Genomic DNA, 19,242 nt, shown 5'->3' on the forward strand with positions numbered 1-19,242 from the left:
CCCCACCCCAGTTTTACCTTCTCATTTTGGAGGGTTTATGGGTTACCAAATCTTGTGTTATCTATTTTCATGCATGTCTTTAATTTCATGTTTATTAGATGGAGTAGATGCATGTGAATTTTTTCAGTTAAAAAGTTTCGAAAAGGTTAAAGTTAGTTGCTTCTAATTCACCCACCCCCCCCCCCCCCCAAGAAGTAAATCTTCCCACCTGTAAATTCAAAAATTGGTATCAGAGCAAGTTCTCTTAAGGAGCCTTATAGCTTGGGTAAAAAGATCTGGAAATGGAAGTCTACGAACTTGGGAAGATCATAGAGAATTAGTTAATTGACATACAACTTGCTTTACATGCTTTAGAAGAAGCTAGAGAAGAACTAAGAAAATCTTTAAAGAGAAGAAGAGAGATTTCCATAGCTAAGAATGATACATAGTACAAGGAGATTGACACCTCAAAACTATTTACAAATGGATATTCCAAAGAGTTTGATGCAGCAATAGTAGACCTGATGGATAAGAATAGAGCTCAAGAAATTTAAATCAAAACACTCAAGCTTGAACAAGAATCACAAGCCATGATGCTTTGTGAGATGGTTGAACAAAAGAAAAGAGCCATTAAAGATAAGGCTATGCTAGAAGAAGACAAGAGAAACCTTGCCAATAGACTGGAAGAAAAGTCAATTGAACTTGCAAGAATTTCAAATATGCAACTAGACATCCTAAGTTAGATGATGAATGCACATCATGAACTGAATGTTAAAGATATTGAGATATCTACACTGAAGATGCAAAATGAACAATTGCAAAGTGACCTAAAAAGAGAGAAGGAGATTGTAGAGAGCTTCAATAAACCCAATGAAGCAATCAAGTACTTTGAGCAGTTACTGAAATCACCAAGGGCTAGTAATGATACTTCAGGACTTGGTTATACCAAAACTAAACAAGGAGAGTCATCCAAGACTACAGAAGAAAGGAGTAACAAAGGTAAGAACACTAAACCTACTTGTAATTTTTGTGGTAAAAAGGGACATACCTCTAATGTATGTAGGAGCAAGAATGACCATCAGCATGACAAACCTAAGAATGTATATTACTATCATAAGTGCAAAAAGCAAGGACATTAAGCACATGACTACAAGACTAGGACTATCAGGACACCAAGATTTGAATGTCACTACTACAATTGCAAGAAGTATGGACATAAAGCTTTTGAGTGCAAATCAAAGCCTATGTGGACACCTAATCAACCAACAAGAGGAAATAATCATGGACATCACTAAAATTGGGAATACAACACTAGGTATAGCTATCAATTCTATTAGAAATATGGACACATTCCCAAAAATTGCATAAGAACATTTTAGAGGAAACTATAGTAGATGGTTGAGTTAAACCACATGTTTCAGTTGCTTGAAAATTGGTCATATCAGCAAGAATTTCCCAACAAGGTCAAAGGCACCCAACTCAAAGAAAAACAAAGGTAAAGAGAAGGTAGATGTTGAACACATCAAAGGAGAAATAAACAAGACATGGAAGAAGAAAGATGGGAGCAACACATCAAATGAAGGGATCACTTCACCTAATAGGTCAGTGATCACACTTCATCAAACTAAGCAACGAGAAGGCATGACGAATTGATTTATAAAGCTTTATCATACATCAATTCCTAAAACAAGCAAGAACTGAAAAGAAGAAATCAACATGATCAAAGATGCAAAGTTAAGATTTCATACAAGTGTTCTAAGTTGCCCTCAGATGCCAAGTATAATCCTAGTACATGCTGAGTTGTTTGTCAAAATAGTAGAAGTTGAATGATCAGTTGAATCCAAGTTGGTAGTGGAAGTTGAGTAAAGAGAAAATTTAGTTGAAGTTGAGTAAAGAATACTCCTATGGATGTCGAGTGATGAAAAGCCAATGGAATTCGAGTCATGTAGAATCCTTCCAAAGCCAAGTGGATAGTTGTAACGACACTAAGTATTAAAAGCAGTAAAAATAGGGTATATCATCATGTTTTCAATCATTTTTCTTCATCACAAATGAAGAGAAAAGACAAGAAAGAGTGCAGAGAAACCTCACAGTAGAGAATCTAGTGTCTAAGTAGATTTCAACAAAATTTTAGCACAATTTCATCGATTTCAAGGTATTTACATTTGTGCTGAGATATGCAGTTTCATGTTTTCTTTGTGTACAAACCATAGATTGTACAAAATGGCTTCTAAGTCTAGGAAAACTTAGGAAAAGGAACCATTTGAGGTCCATCTTGTGTCCAATGATGTCAAACAACCTGATTTCCACCCAATACCAAAGGTAGCATATAAAAATGACCCAACTAGAGCCCTATCTATCATACCGCCCAAAGAATTTATGGTTCAAGCTTTAAGGAGATGCTACAATTGCAAGATTGGAGTTGTAAGAGACATGGAAATGAGAGAATCCTATGAAAACCTATGTGATAATGGAGAATTGAAGGAAGAGTACAAAATTGTTGAAAAAAAGGGTTTGACGTGAGCCCTAGAATTCCCCACAGTATTCAAGACTGAATGGATCAAACTAGTACTTAGTAGAATACATGATGGAAGCTTATGGCTAGAGGATGGTCTAGTGAAAATCACAAAAAGAATTGTACATAGAGTAACATGGTAGCCAACCCTAGAATGGCCAAAGACCCTTAGAAGTGATTCTAAGGAGGCAATTGAGAAAAATACTAGTGCTAGGTGGAATAAGAGAGGGATGACAATTGAGACCATCCAAGACCCTCTAGTTGACTTTGCTATTAGGGTAATTGCACACAAATTCTACCAATCCAGCAGACTTAATAGTGTGCCTTGCATTGTAGTGGATGTAGGCTACAAATTGGTGAAAAAGGATCATACCTATGATATTGGAGAACTGCAACTAAAACAGATTAATGAAAATCTAGCAGCTATCAGGAGAACCAAGTGAGCCCAATGCAAATTTGGTGTTATTTTGATTTGTGTATTTTTTTATGTTTAGAATGAGTTTCATTCTTTTGGTAAAGTGGCATGGAAAACTAATAGGTCAATCATAGCTCAAGTCAATGAATACATTGAGCAAATGGGAGCTAATTTTGAGACCCTAATGACCAGCTGCTTTGAAGACTTCAAGAAGTCAATGAAGCAAAGGCTAAGAATTCTAGTTTCCTTAGTAGAGAAACATGTAAATGATGTATGTTTTCTTGTAGACATTGACTATACATACATTCAAGCTTCTATACTAAGAGTGATATGGTTAATACCTTTTGGTTATGAAACTAACATAGATGTACCATCAATAGCAATAACTGCATTACTTGCAAAGGAAATAGACAAGGATGCATCACATTTTGGAACCTATTACATGGTGAATCAAAAGTAGATATGGAGATGAAGGCTACCTCCACACTAAAAAAGAAGGATAAACTTGTTAAGAAATCAAAAGCCAAATCTGGGGAAGGCACTGTAGAGGCAGAAGAAGAAGAAGGTGAAGAAGCCAAGGATGATGAGAAGGAACAAGGTCAGGGGACACTTTCTATAACCCAAGGTATGGGGGAGGATGCTAAAGAGGAGGAAGGTGCCAAGAAGGAAGCACCTAAGGCTGAGCTAAAGAAAATAAAAGCTCAAAATAGCTAGTGGCATAGCAAAAGGGGAAGAAGAAAGCTACAAAGCCAAGCCTAGCCAAGCCAAGCCAACTACAAGGGAAAATACTAGGGCAACTACCCAAGTGGCAAAAGAACAAGAGAACCAAAAGGCAATATAACAAGGAGGGCCTACAAAGTAGAAGAATAGAAGAAAGTATATTGCACCTCTTGAATTAGATGAAGAAAGGAAAAAATCTGATGAAGATCAATTCAGATTGGTAAGCCGCTCTACCACATCTAAATTGGAAAGTGTTTGCAATAATATTAGAGATAATGCAAACCTAACTAGTCTAAATACCATTGATTTCAATAAGTTGTAAAAGGAACAACAAAACATACTAGAAGAATCCATATACACTATGATGGTTAAGTTCAAGATCACCCCACTTGAACTAGACAACTCATTGCCTAAGGAGCTAAGCTCATTAGTTGAAAATAAATGGCATTACTATCTCAAAAAGGATAAGGAAATAAGGGAGTCTACATTGGCTCATGTAATGCTATACCTTACTAAAGGTCAAATAACTAAGGCTAGCAAGAAACATTGGAGCAAATTTTCACCGAAATACAAAGCCTTTAGAATTTTGCAAAACCAAATTTAAGATGTTGTGCAAAAGTCCACACAAATGTGAAAACTAATTTATGGATTGATAACTATGAAAAAAGGATAGGAAGATATATTTGAGGGGAGAAATGAAGAAGAATAAGAAGAAGAAGAAGAAGAAAATGGGAAAGATGAGGAAGAAGAGAAAGAAAAAGAAGAGGATATAGTGGAGAAAACACATGGTGAAGAGGTGACGACTGAAGAGTAGCAGCCAGAACAGATTGTCCAAGACACCCAACTACCACCATCAAGCCCGCCAATATAGCACCTATAGAAACAATAATTTTCAAGGATATTCTTGACACTTCAATTCAAAACATCAATCCACTTACTACAAAGGATCTCAAAAAGATCCTTCACCAAACTACATTCCAATCACAACTATGCACTAATCTAGTTTTGGTGAGTGTGGAAGAATTAAAAAAGATTCTAGAAAAAATCACAAGGGAGAAGGAAAACACATAAGAGCCACCTTCACAACCTCCCATAGCTATAGTAGATCAACCTAAAGAAAAAGAAGCATAAGATAAAACTACTAAGGTTGATCATATAGTCACAGCAACAACAACTATCGAGGAGCTAGCCAAGGAACAAACATGACAAGATGTTCCTACTAAACAAAGCCAAGGTACACCTCCTCAAATCATCATTATTGATCAACATAGTAGAGAAGAGGAGAAGGAAGAGGAGAAAACCCCTAAGGAGTAGGAGGAAATACAAAAATTTGTGAACTTGCCTACCTCAGGGACTCGTACCAAAAGGCCAAGCACTGATGTATACCATTACATATTTTAGCACTAGGCTTGAGCTCCACCAAGGTTGCAAGGGTACTTCACTATGGAGATCCTACACTTGATGAAGAAATAATCATACCTAGTTATGACTCCAAAACTATGAACCTAGCTCAAGTAAATGAAGTACAAGAGGCACTGAAGAGAAGGAAGATACCTAGAAATGAGTATAGATAGAATCAAGCACTTGTGGAAATCAAAGACATATTACTTTATGCATTTAGCTTGCAAGTCCCTGATGAAACCAAGCCAATCATGGAGAAATTGTCCAACATAGTGGACCAAGTACAAAATGAAGACCTTAAAACTAATGTTAAGTTATTAGAATGGTCAAAAAAGAAGTTTCAAATGAAAGTAAATGAGAAAATATCTAGTGAAATAGCACTTTCACAAGTTGAATTGGCTAAGAAGATTTAGAAAGTGAAGACAATACTTGGGAATGTATTCTCATTGTACTCCAAATTATGTGACTCATCATATTTCACACAAGAATCTAGCCAAAGGATATTGAGCTTGGAATGAAATCTCAAGATTTCTAGCACACAGCTACCCAAAGATCCAGCTCAGAGTGAGAAGCATTTTTCTACTGTGCTTCACACACAAAAGGAGTTAGCTCTATGTACAGAAAAAGAGGCCAAATTAATGCAGATTCAATCCTCCATTACTCCACATCTAGAAGTCCTACATAAGTAATAGGCATGTGCAGAAAATATTTTGAAGAAAGACCCCAATCTTTCTACAATAGAAGGCCTTGTATATCTTGTAGCAAAGATAGCCATCCAGCACAAATCACTAGAAATAGCATTGAACAATTGGGATGCTTCTCTAAAGATGATCATGGAGGTAAATAAAACATTTTTAGCTAAGTATTCTATTCATCCTTAGGACCCTTTGACATAAGTGTCAAAAAGGGAGAGAGATAATAAAGGGGGAGATATGCATTATGTAAATAAAAAGGGGAGATATTCAAATTTTTAAGGAAGTAATAAGTAGATATAGCCAAAAGGACAATAGAGGATGTGAAGATGTGTGAAAGAGTATCATAAAAAATAAGGTTTATAGAAATAGAGGCAAAAGAATGATAAGGTAGACAAGGCAAAGAGTATCAGACACATCAACATTAGACAAATTCAACACAAGAGTTTTGGTTACAAATTTGGCACATAAACTTAGGGGGAGTTACAAATTTTTAAGGTATATAGTCTACTACAAAATTTTGAACAAGTTTTTGAAGTTTTGTACATATGTCGAATAGAATGTGTAGTATACTCATAGAGATTAGATCCATAATGCTTAGTTAAGTGTTTTTGCCACTCATGTCAAAGAGGGAGATTATTGGTCTCAGATTGGCTTTGACATTTTAGTGTCAACACACTTAACCAAATTCTCAAGATGATGTCAAGTATAATACAGAAGCCAAGCTATAGTGTGTGCCAACCCAGAGAATTCAATAGGTGTTGAGTGAACTTCAGCTACTAAGTGATCTTTAGGTGTCGAGAAAAGTTCAAGTTTCGAGTCACTATAGGTGCCAAGCAAAGTATAGATGTTGAGTGAAACAAAATTTCTATATGTGTTGAGCATCAGCAACTAGTAAGTGCTTAGTAACACAGAATCAACATATGAGTTTGTATCTTCACAAACTCATATGTAAACCATTTTTGGAGCCAACATAGGATGAATCTCAAAATATCTTGAAGATATGATAAAATCCTTTGCATTACCTATGTAATCAGCATGCAACCAATAATAAAAATGGAGAAGGCATGCAACCAATAGGAAAAGTGCAAGAATTAAGTAGGAAATGAAGAATGAATATCGATCATAGATTCATACCTAACCCTAAGTCTTTGAAATCTTTAAAAGGAGGACAATACCCCATTGTATATGCATGAGTGAGAAGTGTATGGGTGAATTATAGCAAAGTTTAGAAGGGTGTTTAAAGACTTAGTGAAGGGTACAAAAACATTACAAAACTCAGTTTATCAAGAACAAAGTATTAGAGTTACAAAGAGTGACATATTAGATCAAGCAAGGATCAGAGTAGACAGAGTTGAACAAGGATCTAGAATTAGCAATTGAGGATTGCAAGTTATCAGGTCAAGACATTCTTCTATACTTTCTAACCATTGTATTTTGAGAATGGAAATCCTATGTTGATAGGTTGCCTTAACAGCTATATAGGTTTAATAGCCACATTGTAGATCCTTTACAAGATTGTGCATTCCAAGTGAATGTTTGTAAATCCTTTAACTAGGTCACTTTTGACAAGGTGAAAAGTATTTAATAGGGAAAGCCTTTCACACGGCAGACCATTGGAAGTGGTCAAACTTTGTAACCTTAAATAGTTACATATTGCTATAGTGATACTTTGTGGGTGTCATCCCCACCCCAGTTTTACCTTCTCATTTTGGAGGGTTTTTGGGTTACCAAATCTTGTGTTATCTATTTTCATGCATGTCTTTACTTTTATGTTTATTAGATAGATTAGATGCATGTGAATGTTTTTAGTTAAAAGGTTTTGAAAAGGTTAAAGTTAGTTACTTCTGATTCACACCCCCCCCCCCCCCCTCAGAAGTAAATCTTCCCACCTATAAATTCAATAGAGTGATCATAGGAGTAGGAAGTTGTTAAAGTTTTCCTTTAAATAATTTCCATTGTAACCTTAAAAATGGGATTGATGATTGATTATTGATTATTGATTTTGATCTTTTCTTGGTTTTGACTAAGAGGAAATAGAGTAGAATCTTGTTTTCAAATGTAATTCCTTATTATGAACGAGTAGAATATAGATTTCAAGTTTCCACCTTTAGACTTGATTGTTTTATGTTCACTCATCCAAAGGGCCCCACTTGGTGAGTGAACTTCTTTGTTAGAATAGATTTCCTTTCTTAGTTTATTTCCTTGCAAGGTAGACTTATGTTGTTCCTACAGCCATTGATAACTGAATCATTAAACTATTCTTGTAGCATAGGTGTTTAAATAGATTTATTGTTTATAGCATTACTCTAAACTTTAAGGTAGATGTTGTTTCAATTCATAGCTTAGTTTCCTTCAACATTTCATTCTTTTTGTAAGTTGTAATGACTCAAAGAGGAATCAAAGCATATACTTTATAGCCACCCTCTCAAGCTTCCACTCCCAAGTTGACAAATAAAATGAATTTAGTATGTTATTCTTAGGTAAATACATGATTTTGTCTAGTCATGGAGTCAATGTAGACAGATGTCCAATCCTTTATTACTAAGGTATTTAGTTAGCCGGCCATTTTTGGCATCATTTTCAAGGAAGGTGTTAATCTAATTCAACCCTAAAGTCATTATGTTAGATTAGATTTTGCATTATTTTGCATGCATAGAAGAAGAGACCCCTTTGGGAGATTTCTTCCCCATAATATTTAGGAAGATATTTTTAATCCTAAACCTAAAGAACCACATAGCGAGAATGAAGAAGAACCTTTTGAAAATCCATTTGTTGTTGCTCAAGAATGAATACCCTCATCCTCTGATGAAACCTTGTATCTAAATGATCTTTTTGTCGAACCTATATACCAAGATAATCCACTAGCTCTTGTCGTATATCAAACACCATTGGTAGTACCTCCTCCAGGAATGGCTTAGCCTCAACCAACATTTCTCTTTCCTATCCGTCCTCAACAAGGTAACCAAAATTTGAAAAATATACCTATTCCTGCACTTCCAAAGTTTTATGGTTGATCACTAAAGACCCTGAAACCTTTCTCTTTGAGTTTGACATAATATGTAGAAGCTATGACTATACTACTGATGCCCACAAATTGACATTGTTTCCTTCTACCCTTAAAGAAGCTATTCTAAGATGGTTCATGGGGTTGGGTGCCAATGTTGTAGCAAATTGGCTTGCAATCAGCAATATGTTTCTCACTATTGGTGTAAATACGTATTTACTATTTATACTTACTTTTTTTTTTTTTCAAAAGAGGGGTAAATGCTTTGACCTAGAGCTATGAACCAGTGAGGCCACAAATGGGGGACCTCATCCCCATGAGATTTGAACTTTGATGGCAAGGGTAACAACGCAACAACATAACCATCACAACATGCCACTAATAGCATTGTTTACACTTACTTAACTTTACTTAGGTTAATGCATCATTTTATTAGTTTGCATTATTTTATTATTTTATTTTGTGAGACACTTAGGAGTTTGCACACCTTTTTGAGTTTTCATGTTGACAACACATGAGTACGTAACTCTATTTTAGCACATGGTTTCTATAACACTGATTTGTGTGTCACACCCTTTTAGGCTTATCCTCTCATCACCGCACTTACTTCAGTGCTTAATAGAGGATAACCCATATCTAGTGGACATGTGCTTTGTTGTATGACATATCATAGAGCTAATTATGATACATTTAGATGTATCTCAGAGGCCTTTGTATACAGGCACTCCTAGTGTACATTCACATGGCATATGGAATATATCATCATTCTGATCATACTCTCTCTCTTGGTCTACAATTGTTCTTGTATTTGAGTTCTTAGTTCCTAGGTGAATTTTTCCCTTAGGAAAATACTTACATGGTATCAGAGCTTGGAGATTTTCTCATCACATAGCTGTTCTAGACCACTGTTGCTTCAACACCTTAGCCCAAATCTAGAGTACTACAAAAATTGGGAGCATCTAGAGCAAAATCTGACCTTGCCATTGCATCTGGAATGCTGATTTGGTAAAAATTGACTATAAATTTGGCTATCTTTGGCCAAGGTTGACCATGAGGCAAAAATATTTTGCAAATCAGCACCCTAAGGCCCCGATTTTCTATTCGTGTATGGCCATTTTTTGAAGATTTAATTAATTTCAGATCTATAATTTTATTTTATTTCTTTGCATTTTTTTGTTCTATAGTTCAAAAAAAAATTTGTCCTTTGGGTGCTCAGCAAAGAAATTTTTTTAGTAGAACCAGACTATGAGCTCCTAACTTGTGCATGTAATATTCCTTTGTTATAGGGTATATTCCATATTCAACAGTTAATATTTCTAATAGCAGCAACCAAATCCAATATACCATTCCACCAGTCCAGCTGCATCAAGCTTACCAGTGGGCATCTCTTTTGTCTTTCATAGTGGGAAGCTTTGGTTTTAAAAACCTTGTTGGCCTCCCACCCCACCCATGTGGGATTAAATTTTCAACTTTCCCAGACCGTAGATCTATGATTCCTGGCAACAGACTATAGCTTCTGACCAAGCACAAGATTCTGACCAGTTATTCAATTTTGACCTGTGCCTATTATTATCTCCATCCCTAGAAAGTATTATTCTGATGCCACACTATTTCCTAGTCTCCTACCTCTGCTACTAGTTAAGGATCTCTGACAACATATTTTGAGCAGATCATGATCCCAGCGAGCTAGAAGTTTTATGGTGTTGTAAGTTGGTGATCTCAGTGAATGAGACTCCTTCAATGAGGGTTTCACTTTTTCATCGATCATGTTGAATAACAACTCCCATGCATTTAAAAATTCTATCAATACAAAATATAATACCTACAACATTGTTTGGATTTTTGGCTCATACATGAGCTCAAAGGATCACTGATTTATATTTTGATGCTAAACCAGCAATGTTCTTCGACAAGTGGTTTCAATATTCAACCTACGGTATTCAAAATCTCGAGAAGTGGTTTCGCTATTTTTGGCCACATGTTTTCTTACCCATGCAGACTATTTCCCTCCCATGCATTGATGACTTAGGTGGCACCATTCCCTCACATCTTGGACATGTGGACTATTCTTTGCCACACTATCTACCAATTGTACCAATTGCCTACCAATTGTGCCACATCATCTGAAGTAAGACTGGAACTGCCATGTGCCATGTGGAATCTAACAATCTTTCCATGTCAGCTACCTAGAGAAATCAACACATTTTTCCATGTGTATGGTCCATACAGTACGGATGACACATCAACTTGATATGTCTACAAGGGGCAATTTTTTCATTGATGTCATCATTTCCCTAGGTTAAATTTGACATCCATTTGACGATCAAAACTAGACCATTTACAACTGAAGTTACAGTCATTTGACCATCAAATTTAAGATCACAATTTTTGCTCCAAACCCCTCTCTAGATTGCTTCTCAATTTGGCAACCTGACTTTGTGAGCCCATAACTTGGACATCCGAACTCTGATTCAAGTGTATTTTTTTTTAAATTGGATAGAATTTCCTAAATTTTCTAGTGGTGGTGTTTTTTTCTAGTTTTGGTGCAAGGATTTTGTAGAAACTATATTTTTTGGTGATTGTACTTGCATAATCCTAAACTTTGCAACTTCAAACACTCTATACGAGCGCATCTGGTCACTTTTTTAGGTTTTTTTTTAAAGTGTGTTTTTTTTGTCTACTTTCTAGATCTCCAATCAGATTCTAGGGTTGTGTGGACCAAAATCTCACTTTCAAAATTAGGCCTTTTTCTACATTGTAAAGCTTTGATTATTTTTCAAAAAATTTGTACATTTGAGCTATAGTGCTTAGTGAAAAACTTGAGCCTCATAAGGTAGTTGTAAAAAGCAAAATTAGAAAGTCCACTTTACTCATTTTGACAAGTGGCTCATTGTACATGCACTACTTATAAAGTGCCAAAAGCATCTTTTTGGGGGGGTCTTTTGATTGAGTAAAAGGGGGGGGGGGGGGGGGGGGGGGCGCAGTGGTGTACTATGTTCTTGTGTCTCTCTTTTGTGCTCTTTTCATTTTCTACACAATGGATTTTAAATGTCCTCCTCTAACTTCATGCAACTATTATAAATGGAAAGATATTGCAAGGAGTAGATTAATAGAAAAAGGATATAGTCTTTATGTTGATGGAAAAATTCCTAAACCTATTGATGCTTAAGAACTCATTGAATGGAAATAACAAGACCAACAAGCTTTAGGAGTTATCAGGAGTTGTGTACATAGGGATCTTCTCTTTCACATTAAGAATTGTTCAGACTCTAAAGAAGCTTGAGATAAACTTGAATCATTGTATGGTAAGGTCGATGAAGAAAAGAGGTTTTAGATTGAAGATGATCTACTAGATCCAAAGAATTTTGACACAAATCAATATTATATCATCAAAGCCAATGAGTATAGGGCACTTATAAAAGATTGTGGAAATCCCATGAAGGATGACAAGTTGATTCATCATATCCTAAAAAGGCTACCTTCAAAGTACCCTTCCTTTGTTTTGAGTTTCAATGCTCATAGGTTGACCATGGGATCTACTTACCAGAAGCCTTCATTTGATGCATTCATAGAGATGTTGATTATTGAACAATCTCACTTGATGGATTTAGGACTTCTCAAGTCATCAAAGACCAAAACCCTTGTGGCTAGTGATGAGCACAAATCAAGTCAAGGAGGGAAAAGAAATAACAACAAGAAGCAGTGGAAGCAGAAAACACAATCTGAGACACAACAATACTCCTCACAACAAGGTGGTTCTTCTTCCAACAAGAAAGGAAGTAATGAAAAGAAGGACAAACTCTTTTGTGCATACTGCAAGAAGCCAAATCATGATGAGCTTCATTGCAAGACTAAAAGAATCAATGAGTTAGAAAATCTACTTAGGAAGAAAAAGATTCAAGTGCCAGGTACTTCCAAGGATTCAACTCCAACCTCTTCAAAGGGTAAAGGGAAAGAACTTATGGAAAACACAAGTTCTTCTTCAGAATAGATACTTGACGCAGGTGCCTCCTACCATATGGGTTCTTCAAAGCAAGAATTTTCTTCATTTAAGTAGTCAAAGGTACCACACATCTTCATGGGAGATGATACTCAAATAGAATTTGAAGGGAAAGGACATGTGGAAATGGAAAATGGGGAATTCAAAGATGTTCTCTATGTTCCAAACCTTAGCTCCAATCTCCTATTAGTTTACCAAATCACTCACCTTGGATATGGTCACAAAGTTGAGTTCCTTCTAGATTCAGTAATGTTTTGAAGTTTTAGAGATGATTCATTGGTTATAGTTGGGAAAGTTAATGGTGACAAGAGGCTTTATTCCTTCTCCCACTTTGTGCCTAAGTCTCCTTCTCAGGCCTTGTTGACTGACTCTACTTCACAAATCAACTTATGGCATGAGTATTTTAGTCACCTTGACTTCTGCTCTCTTTAGCAATTTTGCTCAAAACATATGGTCAAAGGTCTACCTAACATCAACTTTTCTAAGGGAGAGTGTTCATCATGTTCAGTGGATATGAATATCAAGGAGAAGTATGATAAAGGGAAGTCTTCTAGATCTCTTGTTGTTCTTCATCTAGTTCACATCATTTTAGTAGGACCCTTTGCAATGACTTTAGTTAGCCAAAGCCACTACATCCTCACATTTGTTGATGTCTTTTCAAGATTCACTTCAGTCTACTTCCTTCATCATAAGAGTGAAGTGGTTCACAAGCCTCAAGACTTTAAGACTCATGTTGAACACAAGTCAAGGAAATTCATCAAGGTACTAAGGGTGGACAATGAGAATAGATATGTAGATAGAAGACTTAAGGACTTTTGCAGACTTGAGGGGATTGATCTTAAGAACTCACCAGCATTCAGTCTGCACAAGATAGATATTGCAGCTATGAGGATTGGGACTCTCAAAACCATGGCAAGTTGTATGATAAAGGCCAAGTCTCTTGATACTACACTTGAAGTTGAAGCCATTAGTAGTGCTACTCACATACTTAACAGGTCTCCTCATAATGCCTTAGATGGGAAGACTCTATTTGAGGCATGGTGTGGTAGAAAACTAGTTGTGAGTCACCTTAGATTCTTCGATTGTCCAACATGGGCTAACCTATCTTCCAAGAATTGCAAGGCACCAACATCTAGGTCTTGTACTTTCATCAGTTATGAAGATAGTGTCAAGGCTTATAGACTTATGGATCCAAAGACACATGAGATTTTTGTGGAGAAGGATGTTCACTTTGAGGAAATTTCACCTAGCTTATGCTCTAATCCTCTCAACACATCATACATAGTGGAAACTAATAGTTTCACCAATGATAGTGCTTCAACATGTTCAGACACGTAGGGTTCTATTGACAGTTGTAGTAAGAGGTCACATCAATCTAGTCCACATGCTTACATTACCATAGTGAAAGGTCCAACATAGCATGGTACATCTTGTCTTCCAACTCTAGCTTTAGTTGACTTGGGAGACAACCTTGAGGACTTACATCTTCTCATTGATGATGATGATCCTTCTATAGTTGTTGCAAGGGCTCACTTCGACCCTCATGTCCATTCTCTACATGATCAATCCTCATAGGTTGGCATGATTGTGGATCCTTATGAATAGCAATTAGAGGAGGTCTCTTTTTCAGTTGAGGAGATAGATGGTTCAATGATATCCTTGTCAGATCTACATTCTATCTTTTTAGCACAGTTGGAAGAGACAAGCATCAGCATCAACACAAGGATACTTGAACAAGTTTTAGGACCACCATTCATCTTTAGGATTGTACCTTTTCCTTTTTTTCTTCCTAAGGGGAGGAACACGATTCTGCATTCTTGGACTAGCTTCTTCATTGGAGTGGCTTTCACTTGTTGACATTCTTCTTTGGGGGGGAGCCTATTCTATCTCTCTTCCTTCTCTCATTCTTCACTTATGTATATACTTGATGTATGTCATAATAGGGGGGTCTTGATTACTCCATCCATCAATGCATCCCTATTTATCTCTCTTTTTGGGGGAGGGTTTTTCCCATGAGGTTTTCCTTCTTTCTCTACTTTATGAGAGATTGTATCTTCATTATATACATGGGTACCTAATATGGCCTAGTAGCTAGGACCCATTCTGCATCTTCATCCTAGTTTTCATAAGCTTAAGGGAATTCCCCTAAGTTGCACTTAAGGGGGGTGTTGGTGTAAATACATATTTACTATTTACACTTACTTAAGTTTACTTAGCTAAATGCATTATTTTGTTATTTTGCATTATTTTATTATTTTATTTTGTGAGACACTTAGGAGTTTGAAAACCTTTTTGAGTTGTCATGTTGACAACATAGGAGTATGAAACTCTATTTTAGCACATGGTGTATGCAATGCTAATTTGTGTGTCACACCCTTGTAGGCTTATCCTCTCATCACCGCACTTACTCTCATGCTTAATGTAGGATAACCCATATCTGGTGGACATGTACCTAGTTGCATGACATATCATGGAGCTGATTACAAGAAATTCTAGATGTATCTCAGAGGCCTTTATATACAATCACTCTTAGTGTACTTTCACATGGCATATGGAATATATTGTCATTCTGATCATACTCTCTCTCCTAGTCTACGGTTGTGCTTGTGTTTGAGTTCTTAGTTCCTTGGTGAATTTTTCCCTTAGGAAAATTCTTACACTCACAAAGTATAAGGAATACTAAAATGTTTAGGATTTAAAGGGGGAGTGACATTTCAAAATGTTCCAAAAGGATGATGAAATATTAGAAGACTATGTTTTTTGGTTCATGTTCAACCTGCAACATAATACATAGCATCAATTGAATGAGGATTCAAAGAAACATCTTTTTCTAAGAGGTGTAAATGAAGGAAGCATTCAAGATCTAGACCTTATGGTGGGAGGAGACATTACTCAAAAGACTTGGATAGAGATATTGAACATATGCCTAAACTATTCCAGAGCTACTATGAAGAAAGGTAGGGGACTTGGAGACCTACCACATAAGTCCAATGGTAGTTCAGGAGTGTCCAAGATGGAGTTGTCTAATTTGTTATTAGACTTCAAGAAAGAAATTATTAATGATGTATCTATTCATTTGGACACCATGCAAGCCTAAAGAAAGAGAGATGAAGCTGATGTCATGTTGACTGAATTATGTCCACATTGTAGAGAGAGAAAAAAAAGTACTATAGATGTAAGTTAGTTGCAAGTATGGAGACACAACTAATGCCAACTGAGTTCAAAGCCATTGAAAAAAATGGAGAGGTACTCTATGTCACTCAAGTAATGCCATGGGCTTAAAGACAAGGTATGCCACAAGATCCTCTTCAAAGTTATCATAAAAATAATCAATGGAAAACTTTTCAAAATACCATTTTTAGTGTAAATCATAGTTGGCAACAACTCCAGCAAGGTTTCCAACAACCCCAGTAGGGTTGGCAACAACCTTAGTAGGGTTGGAAACAACCTCAAAATTGGAGTCCCCAATCTATTCAACCAAGCATATTGTCACCAACTCAACAGCAATCTCTAATGCCTTTCCTATAGCCACTAATACTCCTTCCAAGAAAACCCAACTAGGTCAATTCAACCTAACCAAAATCCAAACAATACTAAATAGTAGCCCCAACAGAAAAGCTATGCCATCTCATTGAATGATATTCACTTAAGATTAGGCACCACTCTTCCTACACCCCAAAAACCTATAATAACTAAAATTGAGGATCCTTTGATTGAACACACAAAGCAAGAAAATTAGCATACTTCTCCTATAGTCAAAGAACCTCCATTTCCCCATAGGTTGATAGAACAAGGCTAGTCCAAGGAGAACCACACAGGACCATTGATTTACTTAATCAGCTAAAACAAATGATAGCAAAAGCACCATTGCTAGATACTATTACAGAAGTCCCCACCTATACTAAAGCTATTAAAGAAGCATACAGTAAGCAGCTAGGAAGAAAGAGGAAAGAACCAAAAATCATTCATGTCCTAGGATAGTTTTCTGATCTAATGTTGGAGAAATTAGTTGTACCCAAATAGTCTAACCCTAGGAGTCCTATAGTAACAATTACTATTCATGGAATCCAAGTTCAAAATGCTTTGGTTGACCTAGGAGCATCTATTAATGTCATGACAAAGGAGGTATTGTCTCGATTACATATTGTTGGCCTTAGAGAGACACCCACCATCCTTCAACTTACTATTAGCTCTACCATTAAATCAGATGGAATGATAGAAGATGTTATAGTCACCCTAAATTCCTAGGAGAATCCATTTGATTTTGTTGTTCTCTCTCCAAAAGCTCATATGGGAGGATATCCTTTAATATTAGGGAGGCCATGGTTAGCTACTACAGATGCTTATACAGCTTGTTGATCTAGGAAGATGACAATATCCAATGGATTTCATACCAAGAACCTAACTTTAGACTCCCCTACTCAACCGTTATTACTAGATGACCAAGTAGTTTGGCCAGACTTGGGTGATTATGATACAAAAGCCAATTCCATCCATCAATTGATGATGATAAGAAGAGAATCATTCATAGCTTCTCAAAAAGAAGATGAAATCATTTCATCCATTATTCTAAATGAATATGGAACACAATCTTCAATATGTCCTTAAGTTGAATGTATCCTAGAAACTATTGTGTCATCTTTGAATTCAATGATTCATTCAGAAGCTTCATAGTTTCTCCATTCATTATTAGCTCATGAGATGGATTCTTCTCCCGTTGATCAATTATTTATGGTAGATAGCATTTTTAAGATGGAAATTGGTCTAGGTAAAGAACTAAATGTAAAAAATGCCCTATCACACTCCCAACAAGAAGAAATGTTGCAATTACTACAGGAAAATTAGAATGCATACACTTGGGATTACATGGACATGAAAGGATTAGATCCTATGCTCTACACTCACAAGATTTATATCAGCCCTAATTTCAAACCTATTAGATAGCCTCAAAGGAGGGTTAATCATATCTTAAAAGATATTGTTAAGAATAAATTGTAAAAATTGTTAAATTTTGGTTTTATATATCCCATCTCTTATAGTTAGTGGTTCTCACCCTTGGTCATAGTACCCAAGAAGGGAGGAAAATGGCAAGTTTTTTTAGACTATAGGGAGCTTAAGTAAGCCACTAAGAAGGACCATTTTCCATTACCATTTATAGAACAAGTCCTTGACAACTTAGCTGGTAAAAAGTATTTTTCTTTTCTAGATGGTTTCAGTGGTTATAATCAAATTCAAATAGCCCTAGAGGATCAAGAGAGAACAACTTTTACTTGCCCATGGGGAATGTTTTCCTATTGATTATTACCTTTTGGCTTGTGTAATGCCCCAGCCACATTCCAATGAGCTATTATCAGTATTTTTTAAGATATTTTTGTTGATTGTATGGAGATCTATATGGATGACTTCATTGTTTATGGTGTTACTTTTGAAGAAGCAAAAGAAAATTTAGAAATAGTACTTAAAAGATGTCAAGACTATAACCTATCTTTAAATAGTGAGAAATGCTTTATGATAATGGAGGAAGAAGTAGTCCTAGGCCATTTCATTTCATCAAAGGGAATCCAAGTAGATCTAGAAAAGATTGAAGTTATTATTACCTTTCTAACACCAAAGAATCAAAAGGATGTACAAAGTTTTTGGGACATGCTAAATATTATACAAGATTCATTAAAAACTTTAGTCAACTTGCAGCACCTCTCTACAACTTGCTCAAGAAGGATTCTAAATTTGTTTGAGATTCAAACTATGCAGCATCCTTCCTATAGCTTAAGGAAGTTCTTACCACAACACCTATGTTGAGAGGACCCAATTGGGGCTTAACTTTTCACATTCATATAGATGCTCAAACTATGTTATTAGTGTTGTGTTGGGATAGAAAGTAGACTCTGTTGAACATGTTATTTATTTCATCACTAAAAATTTGCAAGGTGTAGAATTTAATTACACATTCACTAAAAATGAATTGCTTGTAATCATTTATTCTTTCAATAAATCTAGGCATTACATCACTAGATATGAGACATTTGTTGACACTGACCATTCTACTATCAAATATTTGGTGAACAAACATGTAATTTCAAGGAGACTAGCTTGATGGCTATTGCTCATGCAAGAATTTGGCATCACCATAGCTGATAAACCTAGTAAGGCCAATGTGACAGCTAACTTTCTCTCTTGGTTACAACTCCTTGATGATCCTATAGCCATTGAAGATAGTTTTCTAGATGAGCACCTTTTTCTATTAGCTACACAAAACCCTTGGTATGTAGATATTGCTAACTACATCACCACAGGAAAAATGCTAGTATACTTCTCTGCTTAGGCTAAAAGGATCCTAATCGAGAAGAGCTTTAACTATTCATGGATTGCTAGATTTATGTTTTATATCGATCCTGATCAAGTCATGCATAGGTGTCTAAGAAAAGATGAAACATATGATGTCTTGAAGGCCTATCATGATGAACCCTATGGAGGTCACTTTGCAACCAAAAGAATAGCATTCAAAATTTTAGC

Source organism: Cupressus sempervirens, chromosome 3, assembly GCF_028749045.1.
Source record: "Cupressus sempervirens isolate cs-2001-9-10 chromosome 3, ASM2874904v1, whole genome shotgun sequence".
In the NCBI taxonomy this organism is placed as follows: domain Eukaryota; kingdom Viridiplantae; phylum Streptophyta; class Pinopsida; order Cupressales; family Cupressaceae; genus Cupressus; species Cupressus sempervirens.